At 39.9% G+C, this 13,876-nt stretch overlaps 1 protein-coding gene across 3 annotated transcripts in view; it reads left to right on the top strand.

Moving 5' to 3' along the window:
* STEAP4 (STEAP4 metalloreductase) overlaps nt 1-13,876 on the top strand; it is a 30,102-nt gene that overhangs the window by 8,801 nt on the left and 7,425 nt on the right. The window contains exon 1 of one of the 3 annotated variants that reach the window (XM_017729249.1): nt 168-344. The exons of 1 other annotated variant lie outside the window; for it this stretch is intronic. The gene's annotated coding sequence lies outside the window, so the exon portion shown is untranslated. Of the gene's footprint in view, nt 1-167; nt 357-13,876 lie in introns of those variants that run through there. One more of the 3 variants, XM_008629891.2, reaches the window with a different exon arrangement.

The raw sequence follows: 13,876 nt of genomic DNA, 5'->3' as shown, positions 1-13,876 counted from the left end.
GGGAAAGGAAGCCAAACCTTAGGCCTGGCATATAGCCAAGGGGCAAGTCAGTGCCAGCATGACAAAAGCAACCACAGCTTCATCTCAGCTGTAAATACAAGGCTGGAACTTTTCCTGAGACTTTGACGGGAAGTTCTTTCAACCCACGCAGACAGAAAAGGCTTGCAACATCCCCTCAGATATTCCTGCCCTGTGCACTCACCCTGGCTTCCATGAGATAAACACCAGCTGGGCTGTTTCTGTGTCTGCTCCAGGCAGTAGGACCTCTCTGCAGCTCTTGGTCCAGCACATACAGCATCTCACCAGCTGGGAAAGCACTGACTTGCTTAGGGGGACTGCGTCAGGTGAGTGCACAGGTGAGTTTTACACAGATGATATAGATCTCTCTCATTTCTGAAGGTGAACTTCAAACCAGAACTTCAGATTTGTCAATTAATATTCAGAGAGCTTACACAGCAGATAGCAAGCTTACTTAATCTTCCAGAGGTGTTTGTTATAGTTAAAGTGAAGAAAGCTTCTGCAAATAAGGGTTGGTCAGTGGGGCTTAAATGATGAAGATAGAAAGTGGATTTTCTTTCCTATGCCAGAGCCAAAATATCGGTTTGAATTTTAGTAGCAAGGGCAGGGTGTTGTTTTACCCCGAATTATAAGTTATCCCTTATAAAAGTTGGAACTAATGATTCTTTTCACTTCTGGATTCATATGTGGATTTCAAGTTTTCTCTTCCCATTCAAGCAGCATACCAATTTTAATCCTGTTTAATATTTTATAAGCAAGGGGCTTCAATGCTGCAGAAAGAAATGGATTTTTCTTAAACATTGTCTTATACCAGCTCCACATTATTAATTCAGAGAACATTTGCAGCTGTCAGAACTGTTCTTCAGCTTTGATATAGGAAAATTTCATATCCTCTCTAAATCTGCAACACAAACTGTCACTCAGACTGTAGGCCAATTTTTTTGAGTCTGTTAAGACTTCATAAAATGATGCAATTAGTGGAAGATGAAAATTCTTTTTTAGATGTGGCCTTTGTGAAGCTCCTAGATTTGTTAATAGTAATGATTCAGACTAACATGAAGTAGCACTGTAACTACATACCAAAATATTGCAATAGTCATTGAGAAAACAAGCATCGCTGTGTTTTCTTGCTCCTTATTGGAATTTTCTTATAAATATATATTAAGCACTTTTCGTATTTGTACATTTTTTGGCAGATGGTATGTCTTTTCTTCTCTTAGTTACAGGCAGAAATGATAACCAGATGAAGGGGCTACTTTGTGTTGAGAAATTACTAACAAAGTGTGTAGCCTGCACTAGTGGTTGATTTCAGAGCAGGAGCTCACTTGGAAATGAATCTGCTGCCCTCCACCACGTATCATTCTGTGCCTCACATTGCAGAGCAGCTGGGGACATGCAATCTTGGCTGCTCATGGGTGGAACAAAACAATCTCACAGCTAATTGCAATTAAGCTCACAGAACCAGACCAGAGCTACTCCAAAGTAAAAACTCCATCAGCGTGGGCATTGGATGCTCCCTATAAACCCAGTCTCTCAAAAATACAGACAGCAACTGACACTTTCAGGCAGAGTAATTAGTAATTACATATTTTAAAGTCTCTTTCACTGCTTCCCAGTCTATTTCTATTTAAACCTGTTTATTTGGTAACTTCAAGATTTGAGCCAGTATTTCTTCCATTCTCATCTTGGTTGCTGAGCTAGCAGAGTGGAACTGCAACATTTTCAATATCTTATTTTCTGTGGGACATTTCAGAGGCATGGGCATTTTGACTTTATTTTTATTGTATTCTTATTTTAATGTCTATTGACTTTGGGGTTCGAAAGCTGGGTTTTGGGAAGAAAAGGTAGGGACAGGTATTTAAATGTCACATTTGCATCCTTACTGCAGTTCAGATGTGGGGAGCTTTTTGTCCCTGCATGTTCTGCAACAAAATACTGGGGTTTTTTTTCCTCTTTTGACATCACTGTTTAGAAACAGCTACTTTCTTCTTTTTCAAAATTTCTCCAACATGTACTCCCCTTAGTGAGAGAACTGCCAATAAAATACTCAGTAAATTCACTTATTAGATGTTTGTAGGCAGGGCTGTGAGAAATGGGTGCACTCCCAAATGTCCTCATGAGCCCTTCCTGGGCTCCCAACAACTCTCTCCTCCCAGCCATGGATGTCTGGGCAGGGTGGTGGGACTGCACCAGGCAGTGGGTGGAGCTCAGGTAAGCACTGGTTACACGGGTACCTCTTGGAAACAGAGGAGGAGTGGGAATAGCTGGCAGCAGAAGCATTAATTAGAGAACAGACAAAGCTTCCTCCCAACTTCATAGGGGCTACTGAGTACAGCCCTGGAAGCACAATTGCAAAGGTGACTTTAAGCTAATTTTTTTTATTTTACTAAACTGTTGAGGCAATGTCTCTCCTGGTGGGGTTACCAGAAAAATGCTCTAACTTTGGTGGTGGCAGTATGCTGGAGACAGACTCAGGCTACCTGGCTTGGGACTGCTCTTCTGATGCTTGGCTGAGCTGCCTTGTTTGTTGCACGGGCAGAGTGACACAGATCAGCCTGGTTCAGAAGCAAGGCTAGGTCTAACCTTCCACTGGGAGATGCAGCTCCCATGACTAGGTTAGGAAAACATGAGGTTAGGATTAAATCAGGAGTGAGGACAGGTTCTTAGCTCTGGATGATTTCCCTTCATGTGCTTTTCCCAAGTGGAGCAGCCTCACCAGGACAAATAAGAATGTCCAGAAAAACCACTTCATAAAGAGCACAATATCCCTAAAAAATGAGAATATTAATGAATTTGATTTGAGTTCTGAAACCTGAACTGCTCCAGAGCTTCATATAACTTGGCACTTCAAAGGTGCTTAATTATGATAATCTGCTACAAACTGCTTGATCAATGGTGAAAAGGCTCACCCATCCAATTCAGACAAGTTACAGCACCTGAGGACTGGGATCAAAGTGTTTTACCGTTGCCTGCCACCTTTAGTAATGCCAGCTATGTGAGCAAGTTTCTGGAGGCCTCTAGATAAACAAGCCTTAAGAACTAAGAAATTAAGTGGAGAAGTTGATTGCCAAAGAGCAAAACACTTTCTGGCATTGAAGCAGAGGAATGTTTGACAAAGGGCTTCTCTGGGGTGGTCCCATGCTATGATGACTGTGAGAGCAGGAAATGTATAAAAAGACATGAGTACCCACAACAAGTGGATAATTATGCAATAATCATAATAGCATAAAATGGTAATTCAATAAAGACAATGGGTTTATTCTGAAAACTCAGTTCCTTATTTTGTATTGCATTTCCTTGGTGGAGATGCAAGAGAGGGTCACCCTGCAGGAAGGAATTATTTTGTCCAATTAGGCAATTACAAAAGCAGCATGACACTTTGTTTCAGACCTCCTGGCACCCTCTTATTTGCTCTTCAGCTAAGTTTACTAAGAAGATTTCCATTTGTCTCTGTTCTGAATATCCACCTTTTCCTTCACTCCTTTCTTGCTTATTGCATGGTCTTGACATAGAGAACCAAGAGTGACTTCTGCCTTGACCCCACATATTTCACAGGGGTAGGAACATGAGATACCCAGTGACCTTGACTGAGACCCAGGAGTAAGCAAAAGACAGAAATCAGGGTGAGTTCTCTCTGAAGGCTGCAGCCCCTGGCACACAGGGATTTGTAAGAGATGTTTTGTAAGAATTCCTGTCCCCCAGCAGTGGCACAGGCTAACTGGCTGCCCTGATAGCAATTTGGTGGCAGTGCTGTGCCCCAAGGGCAGTGCCTCAAGGCAGTACCCTGGCAGAGAGGTGTCATTTGTACCAACATCTCAGCTGGGAGACAAGCTAGTGACTCACTGCTGTGCACACCCATCCCTGCTTGCCAGGCGGGAATCACCAGCAGCAGCTTGGGCATTTGCAAAACCTGGGCTGAACTCAAAGGGAGCTTTCGTCAAAAAATAAAAACAAAAATAAATGTTAGATCTTTCAATTTCTCAGTATAGGATGCTGCCCTGAACAGCTCTGTCAATTTTTTACTAATCCCATCGCTGGGGTTTTTTCTGTTTTAAAAGCATGTTTCTAAATTCAGGCTTCTCAGCAATTAATTTTCAAAGCCTGTAGCTTAAGGTTATTTTTTAAAGAGTTTTGAAATCAGTGGCTCAGTAACAAGGGGAACTTTCTCCATCTTGAGAAGAATTTCAAAGATTGCCTGATAAGAATTTTTCCATGTTGAAAAATGCAACAGCATATAAAAATATCTATCTCACTGTCTTGTTTTTTTAATTTTGTTTTTGGGTTTTTGGTTGGTTTTTTTTGAGGAATAATTTCTTCTGAAAATATCAGTGTCTATTTTGTCCTGGAGGCAGGCATGTCTCTGCAGATGCCACTCAAAATCAGTCAAGTGAGAGAGGAAAATATTCAAGTCCACATAAAATAAAGAAAGGAAACCAAAAGGAGCAAGTAAATGCAATTAGTACACTTCACATCAAGTGAGTAAGGGGACCGATGAAGTTATCCACTGCATTGGATTGTCCAATCATATGTCTTTAAACACAGATTAATGAACTTCCTGTAAAATCTGCTTGGCCCCTTTCCAGAAATGTTGCAAATCCACATTTATTTGTTTTGGCAAGAAAACTTCACATTCATGCTCTGTTTCCTTAAATATTTCGTCATATTCTCACTTCTCAGATTTCTTAGAGCGTAAGACAATCAAGAACATTGTCACTGCACCACTGGAGCCACTTCTCCCTTGTTTTTGTGAAAGGTGTAATGAAACAACTGGGCTTCATTTCCCCACTTATGCAACCTGATCCAAAAGCAAGCCAACTGCAAATCAACAATGCATTAGTGTAAATGGGAAGAGAGTCAGGCTTCTTATGCTCTCCTGGAGCTCATAATAAATATGGGGCATGGCCTCTTACATTTTTAATATTCTGAAGGTCTGGTTTTGGTAGGTTGCTGGTGTAATTTCAGCTAATTCCATTACTTTCAAGAGACCACAATTACATAGGGTCAAAACTGAAGGGCCGTTCCTCACTTGCTTCCTTCTCTTTTGGTGGTACAGACATGCATTTGGGTGTGTGTACTTCACAAATTTTTAGGGTGTCCATTACTTTGATTTCTGTAGGATGTGAGATTTCTCTGCTCGTGCAGAGGCACATGAGTGTCTCACATTCATGTGTATTTCCCCAATCATTTTTTTAGTGATGATTTCAAACCAATATACCAGGAGGGCAGAGTGCTCTCTTCTTCTCATGTTGCATGAAGAAGGGCAGCTGAACACCCCACAGAAGGGTCCTGAAAAATGAAAGACTATAATGTGACTATATAAATTTGAAATATCTAAAATCCAAGAGAAGAAATGTTATAGGAGTCATCTCCTGTGATTGGAAAGTTTCAATCAGCACTTATAATCAGTCAAGAAACACAAACCCCTAGGAAGCCAGGCTTCATTATTTCTAGTGGTATTTCTCTGTGAGATGCAGCTACTTGTTAATGTCTCTAAATGGCAGATAAAAGATGCTCAAAAGAATAGCTTCACAGTGAGGGAACCACTTGGCAGGAATCCAAGAGGTGCCTCTATGCCTGGTGGATCTGCAAGCATGTCTTTCAAGGTCTCAGAACATCTCCTGGGCCAGCTGGGATAAACCCAGTGCCCTTGCCCTGTAGGCAGGTCTCTCTCTCCCTCCCACTTGCTCACCTTCGGGTGTTTTAAGAAATATTTTCATTCTTCTTGCAGTTGAATAGGCTAGATTAAAGCTTAATACCTACAAACCTCAGAATAGAATAACAGCCCTGAAGAGACTGAGGAAATTACTCAAGTTATAGCTGGGTCTTACATGTTTATGGGAGCAGCTGGAGGTGGTGAGATTTCCAGCCCTCTCAGTACTTTGCTATGATTTAGACAACATTAAGCACATCTATTTAGGACTATATTTCATCTGTTTGAAGAGCCTCCAGGCAGTTTTAGTGTACTCCTGATAAAAAGGGAAGATGTGGGAAATGCAATGTCCTCCATAGGAGGATTTATTCTCTCAAACAATTATTTTTTATCAGCTTTGTCAAAAATTGGAGCCCAGGATTTTCTGCTGAGAAGAACAGCAGATATTCATTTGCTTGAAAGAAAATTCATGAATAATTTGTTGTAATAAGTTTGTTGGAGCTATTCTGCTGTTTTCTTTATGTGTTTAAGTACTGGATTAATCATGGGAGAGCAGTTTAGCCACATGCCTTTTAGTTTTAGGTGTATCAAGAAACAGAAAATGCAATTTATAATTTAGGGCAGATTTGGTTCCATAGCTGTCAGCTTATAAGAAACAGTGTTTTTTATAGAGTGTGTTCTTTGTCTCTCTGCGGGAATAGTAAAATGAAATTTTAAGTAAATGGGACTGCCTCAGAGTAGTGTGCATGTCTTTCTCAGGAGAATTTTAAATCCCATTTCACCTGTTTTCCAAGTTACAACAGGATTACTGTACATTAGGCATGTGTGAAATACTTCATAAAGTATTCCAAAGATGCAGTACTATTCATGCAAGAAACAAAGTAATAATTTCTCTCTTTTTGTACTCTATTTAATGGGCTACTATGTGTAATTTTACTGTATTAAGACATTTTTGTCTAATATACACCTTTTGATCATAGATTACAAGACAAAGCAGGAGTCTTATTTACAAAAGAAACCCTGAAGGTGGGGATGACTTCTACTTGCCAGTAATGCAATAAACATTTAAGACAATAAGAAGAATTAACTTTATTCGAGAAAGAAACTGTTTAAATTTGGAGAACTTGACAGTATGGGAAACTAAAAACTATCAGAGAAAAAAGTATAAATCCAAATAAACATTTGTACTCATCTACTTATTTGGTTCAAGTTCACCATTCCCACATAGAGGTATGTAGAATATAAAGGAAAAAATGAGAAACAGAGGCTTGATATTTAAAAAGTAAAGTAAATAAATAAATAAATAAATAATCCTGGCCATGTCTACTGCCTTTGGCACCTTTGGTCACAGGCAGCGCTCTTTATTGCCACCAGCATAAGTTCATGCCATTAGGATGCTGTCAAAGCACCGTGGTTACCAGGAGGGCAGACCAGCCATGATTGAGAAGGATGCATGTCTATCAGGCAGGGAGGGATTAGGTGTGCACAGAGGGATCAGGAGAGCAAAACTGACTGAACCTGCTTGGTCTGCTCTGAGGTATGAGGAAGGTCTGCAGGACATGAGACAAGGGTTTATTTTCACCACTTCAACCTTAAATGCCAACTCAAGATCAGCTCACAGGAGCCTAGCAAAATTAAAATAAATAATCACATCAAGTCCAGCAGCGTTCAGGGCTTACTCTCTGTAGTGATGGTGGGAATCTGTTTTCAAAATGTTTTGAAGAGACATGCTCTGTTGTAGAAATGAGTTGTCACGTGCTCAGCCCCGCCTGAGTGCTTACATATAAGCAAGTTCCTGAATCCCTGTAAGGAACTGCATGCTTCCAGGTGCTTCCTGACCAGAGAGATACAGAACTTTGACTGAAAAAAGCCTCCAGCAGAGGCTTGAGGACTTATCTATGTGGATGCTGTGTGAGAAAGCTCAGGTGATCTTTGCTGTAATGAAAACGAGAGAGATAAAAGCCAAAAAGAAAAAAAAAATAAATAAAAGAAAACAGAAACAGCTAAATCCCCAGTGTTAAAAGAGCAGTGTGGTTATGAGGCGGTGTAAGAAGTCATGTTGGTAGCTTAAGATGAGGGTATGTACCCAAACCGCTTATCCCAGATATCCCAGTTTCACTATTTTACAAGCAGAGTTAAACATCGCAGGTTAGTGACCCCGAGGGAAGAATTAACTTCTCCATGCAGCAAGGTACTATTAGAGTTCATCTGTGCAATGGACTCAATTTAATAAGCTCCAAACTGTCCATCCAAGAGTCTCTGCATCATTATAGAAAAATAACCCTTTGGAAATATGAAGAAACAAGGTTTTTCTGGACTGGTGATCCTAGAAAACAGACCTCATACCCATATTCTACTACATAGAATCGCTGCAATATGCAGTAAATACAGTTGTCGTGACTTCTGTGTATGAATTCACACATATGAACCTAGACTCAGCATGCTATATAATGAGCAAGATGTATTATGTCAGGACTTTTATTTGCCTCCAGAATGCTGTACTAGAGCAAGGGCAAGCTGCTTCAGAGAGGCCATTCTCATCCCTAACACTATCTATTATTTGCATAGAGTAACAGAATCCTTGCTGTTATTTACATGGAAACAGCAGTAAAAATAATTAGTTTACATAGCAAGAAGGCCTTTGACTCTTCATTTTTTAAAGTTACGGTCCCATAATATTTGTTGTGTGTATAATCCTTATGTCCACCTTTGGGATTACAATTCTTACCATGATCTTAAAAAGAAAAAAGAAAAAAAGAGGAAAAACATAGATGGACCAGTGTTTTAAATCCTGGCACTAGTTGCTACAGTAGACAACACCATAACCTATCATAACCTGCTTATAAACCTTTCTTTTGCATTGCAGTGGGTCAAATTTCTGGCTATGCTTTGGCCTTTTCTCTTCTCATAGTCCTTATATCCTGCTTTGTCTTCTAAACTTTTGCCCTGAATCAAGAGATAAAAGAACATAATCCCAGTAGAAGAGGGTGGAAAAAGAGGGGAAAATACAGAGCTTCTGTCACAGCTTGGAGCCACCACAGGCAACCAAGAAACATCAAGTAAGTGCTCAAAAATGGATTTGTTCCCCTAGCAGAGTAACAAGCAGAGTATACTAGATTCTGAAGGTGGGAAGGTGATGTTTCACAAGAAGTACAATTTGAGAAGAAAATTAGGTCAGGAGATTGGCAGCTGCTTAAAGAAACTGTTAAAAGCAGAGACATAAAGATTGCAATGCAGAGCAAGGACTACCATAAGAGAGCCATGCGGCTGGAGCTGTCAGTTCTTCGAAACTTCAGAGTCAAATAACACACATAAACCAAAATCTATGGAAAAGCACAGAATTGTGCTAATATGTTGATGCAATTTGAAAAGCCACAGCACAAAAAGAAATATAATTAGTAAGGTACATATAGAATAACAAAAGGTTTCTTGTAAAAATATAAACTGTTAAAAAAAATCAAGGAGAGAATTGATCCACCACTCAACTGAGAGAAAGCTATTGACTATGACTCCAAGAAAGCCAACTCCGTAATGGATATTTCACTTTTTGTACACTGGAAGGGTCAACCATGATAGAAGGGTTTACATCAGGAGCAAAGAGCTGGAAATTCTTGCTAAATGACAGAAGAAAGAGATTAGGTCATGCTTACTTGAGTTAAGTGACCCAAGATCAGTGAGGCTGATGGAATTCATCTCACACTGTTCAGGTGATAACTGAAGCATTTCTATGGTTGTAAATAACTATCTTTAAGAATTGTGTGGAAGAGCTAAGATTTTGAAAGACCGGACAGGCAGTTACAGCTACTTTTAAATGTAAGAAGAAAGAGGAAATGCAGAATTACAGCTCATTCCATTTAAATACAACTCTCAAACAAACAGAGGAAGCAAATAAAGGGTAAGAAAGAGACAGATGAGAGGCATATGAATTAATTAAGAATAAGTCATTCCAAACCAACCCTATTATTTCTTATAAAAGGATAGCAGGTCTTGGAAATCAAAGAGGTGATACAACTCGACATGAGCAAACTTTTTAGTATGGTAAATGTTAGAAAAAAAATTCAAAAGCAAACCACAAAAATGCAGTTTAGATTAAACTAATAAAAAGTAGGCTTCTGTGGAACTAGCAAAAGAAACATTTTCCAGTCTTTCGGTTAACCATTGTCAAAATAGAAGACTGCACTTACTGCAGATATACAGGGGGTTTCTTCTGGCAAAACTCCTATTCCAGAATTTCATTAAGTGGCGTAGATGCCAGAATAGACACTCTACTCATTAAAGCTGACAATCTGGCAAAGTTGAAAAGGGCTGCAAGCAAGTTAGAGGACAGCCTGTATATCAGAATGATCTTGACAAACTGAAGCTACAGTTTGAAAAAATATGGTGCTATTCAACAGGGACAAGTGCACAACATAGCTCTGAGTCAGAAAACACTACAGAAATCAAGGATGGAGCAAGTGGCATGGGAGAATTCCAATTAAAGGATCGGGTGTAACAGGGTGCATTTGCATTAGTATTTCAGTTCTTCTCAGATGTAGAAGCAGATCATCACATTTCAAGCTTTGCTTTACATTACAGAGTGATCTTGGAATATATGAAATTAGATTCCTTACCACAAAAGGTGAGACAGAAGATGTATTTTAGGTGGACCCAAATGCATTCAGCTCCTAGTGGGCATGCAGGCTACAGTGCTAGACTAAAGTTGGTCCAAGGTGGAAATCGGACACATGGATGGTGTGCAAATCATGAGCTCAGCACCAGCTGTGGCATGCCACATCTTGGTCCCTGTTGCCACACACTACTTGTTAAAGCACTCATCGCCTTAATGCATCACAAGGTGACTATTGAACCAGCTGTGCTGTGAATGAGACAAATGTGACAGTTGAATTACATGTAATCTATGAGGCAACTGAACCAATCCTTTTCTATCTGGTAAGATCTCTGTGAGAGTACTGCAGTCAGTTTTGGCACCACACTTTTAATTAACAGTTGGAGCAGTTTAGCCCAGAGAGATCAGAAGAAAGCCATGAGAAAGATCACCACTCTCAGAAACATAAGTTGCAGGAAAGATGTGGGACTGTTTTATCTCTAGAAGAAAAGGGTGAAATGGTAACAGCTTTCATGTCCAACAAAGGCTGCTGCAAACAGAAGGGGGGGGAAATTGACAGCTTTGACAGCTGTGTATACTGTGGGGGAGGCAATACAGATTGCTCATAGGAAAATCTGCCTAATAAAATGGCTGAGAAAGCAGTAAGCAAGGAGATTCAGCATCTCACAAACAGGTTAGACAAGCATCTGTCAGACTTGGTTTAAACACAGTTCATTCTGCCTTAGAAAGGGAGATGGACTCAATAACCTCTTGAGACCACAACCACAACCAGAGCAATTTGTTTTGCTCCTTTTTTAAACGGAAATAATAAAATTACTCTTTCCTGCTCCTTTCATCTTGTCATTCTAACTTTTGAATCATTCCGCTGATCTTCCATCTGCATTTCATGTTACATCTTTCTGACATTTCCATTATCCATCCCATCTCCCCCTTTCCACTTTTGGCATTGTACTTCAACTGTGGTATTGCTTCTACCAGGATATCGCTCCTTTTTCCCATGTGCAAAACAATGTGCCTGTCTTAATTCAATTTCCTGCATAATCAAATGTTTGCATATAACAGTTTAATGAAACATTGCATCTTCATTCACTTCCCCTAGTGTTTATGCAATGGGGAAAAATGACAGTGTTGCGGGTGACTTCTTTTTTTTCATTCAGCAACTCCTTTTATCTTTACTGACCAAATAAACTCAGAGATTACCACCATTTTCCTTAAAAGAGGATAACTCAGTGCAGAAGAGTACAACAATGCAGAGGAGAAAGGACGTGGTTAATCATTGCAGAAGCTTACATGGATTATCTTTCAAATAACAAAAGGCATTACTAGTGCTCTAATGTTAGGGGGATGGATGTAAGCAAAAATATTATGTATGCATACAAATCTCTATGGCTTTTTCTCAGAAAATATATAGCTACATATGTAAAAGAACAGACAATGATTACTGCATGCTTCTTTGCTGGTATTTCTTCTTTCCTCTGGTGCTTTGAGAGCACCCAGCTAACCCATGGGCATGGAGCAGAGCTCCACTGCCACTGACTGCTGAGTGATAGCCCAGTATCAGCCTTTGGGCTGAGCTCCCAGTTACCAAACAAACCTTGTGTCCCTTGCAATATGTTTCTGCTTCCCATCTTTCACCCTGATACATGACAATAAAACACCTCGTCCTGTAGAAAATTACTATCTTCTTACAGTCCAGCTACCTCTGTCATGAATCTGGGAGTCCAATTTCCTTCTTTTGACTTTACAACCACACAGTTGCCATGGGATGCTGCATTTTCTTCAAATACACACAACAGTGCCAAGATATGTCTATACACTCTCTATATGCTGGTATCCTATTGCCTGAATTAACCTCCAGATATTCACTGCTAAGCCTACAACAAAGATGTGTTGAAAGGAAGAAAAAGAAGGATTCTATGGAGAAAATTAACTGAATTACTGTGTTTTTAGAAGTCAGCATGGTCCAGAAGACCTGGAATTTAAAAGTAAACTTGCTTTGTCTTACATGGGATTTTCAGAAATAGCAGATGCAGTATCAGTTTTAAGATATAATTCATTCGTTAAAAAGTTCACTGGTGAATATTTTATTTCTAATACATAATGTGTGCTATCATAAAAGCTACAGGCCTCCTTATTAAGTAACTCTTACAAAGAAAAGGTGAATTCTGCTTAATTTATTCAAGCAAACTGTCTCTCTTGTTAAAAATGGTATTAAGCTAAATTAGGCCACAAGTACTAAAGAAAACCTTAATTCTCTTCAGCTTTCTATGCCTTATACATTTCCTTTACATCTTAGTACTTCAAGAAACCATATTTTGAAAAAAAAATATTTCTTCCATTAATTTTTCTTTTCATCTCCCTCTTTTTCTCTTCTCTGGCAAAACAAGATGTTCAGTATAAGTGAAGAGTGGAAGTACTTTATAGTCTTATTTCTTGTTGGTCGACTGATCTACCAAATATAATACTTGATATCATCCAAGTTTTGGTTTTTTTCAGTCTTACTTTGGAGAGGAGAATGTTCACTCAGCAATAACTTGAGGATTTCTTGAGGACAAATACAGGTGTTTTGACCTGGATGATTTCATGTTACAAATAAGTTTTACTTTTTATTGTAGATAGGAGACTACTTTGTTAAAAACTAAAATTTAAAGGAAAAAGAGTTGAGTCATTAGCTATGGAGTTGGACCATTTATTAATATTACAGAAGCAACTCTTCTGTTCTTTTTGAAAGACAGACTATCCCCAGAAAGGAATTTTATAACTTTGAGTCATATTAGAGCCTCGTGGGACATTAATAAAGCCCTCAGAGAATGGTTTTCAAATATGTCAAAGGACTTTGCAACTTTATGCATGTGTTAGAGCACGCAAATATGCAAGACACATTCAGATGTGTCCCTTTGAGGATCTATTTTCATGCTCAGTGTACTACTTGACAAAGTACATGGAGTTCAGCTGCACAGAGCCAGGGTTAACACCCTGCTGCACTGCAAAGCATCCCATGGGACCTGTCCGAGCCACACAGATCCTCCAGCACACAGGTGCTCAGCCCTTCTCTGCCCGAATCCTCACCTTCCCTCATGACCAGAAGCAACTGTCTTAGCACCTTTCTAGACCAGGGCTCCCACAGCTCAGTGCAAGAATGCTGCTGGGCAGGCGCTGATGCCAGCTGAGGGCTACATAGCTACATACAGAGGTAGTCCAAGCCAAAATCTTCACCGTGATTCTCAGAATAAGAATTTATGTGTCTATCTTGCTGTCTCGGTTTTGAAAGACAGGTGTCTGCTAAGGAAGGCAGAGGCCCCCCTTGAAGTGGCAGATATAACCCCTTTTCCCTCCAAGTTATTATATTTTGAAATCAAGGGCCTTTAGGCAAAGATGTGGGAAATAGGAATAACAGTTCTTTACTCTATATATATATGTATATAACCAGTCAAACAAAACAACAACAACTATGGCAGTAACAGCAATCACAAACCCAGTGCCAGCCTTCTCGGCTGTCAGGCTATTTCCCCTCGGGTGCAGTTCCGCTCGCAGCCGGCAGGGGCGCTGGCGGCTCCCGGTGAGCAGGGCAGGTGCGATGGTTCCCCCGCGGCTGCAGGGGG

Source organism: Corvus brachyrhynchos, unplaced genomic scaffold (assembly GCF_000691975.1).
Source record: "Corvus brachyrhynchos isolate BGI_N302 unplaced genomic scaffold, ASM69197v1 scaffold142, whole genome shotgun sequence".
In the NCBI taxonomy this organism is placed as follows: Eukaryota; Metazoa; Chordata; class Aves; order Passeriformes; family Corvidae; genus Corvus; species Corvus brachyrhynchos.
The sequence above is the reverse complement of the archived record's forward strand: the minus strand, read 5'-3'. Positions and strand labels throughout refer to the sequence as shown.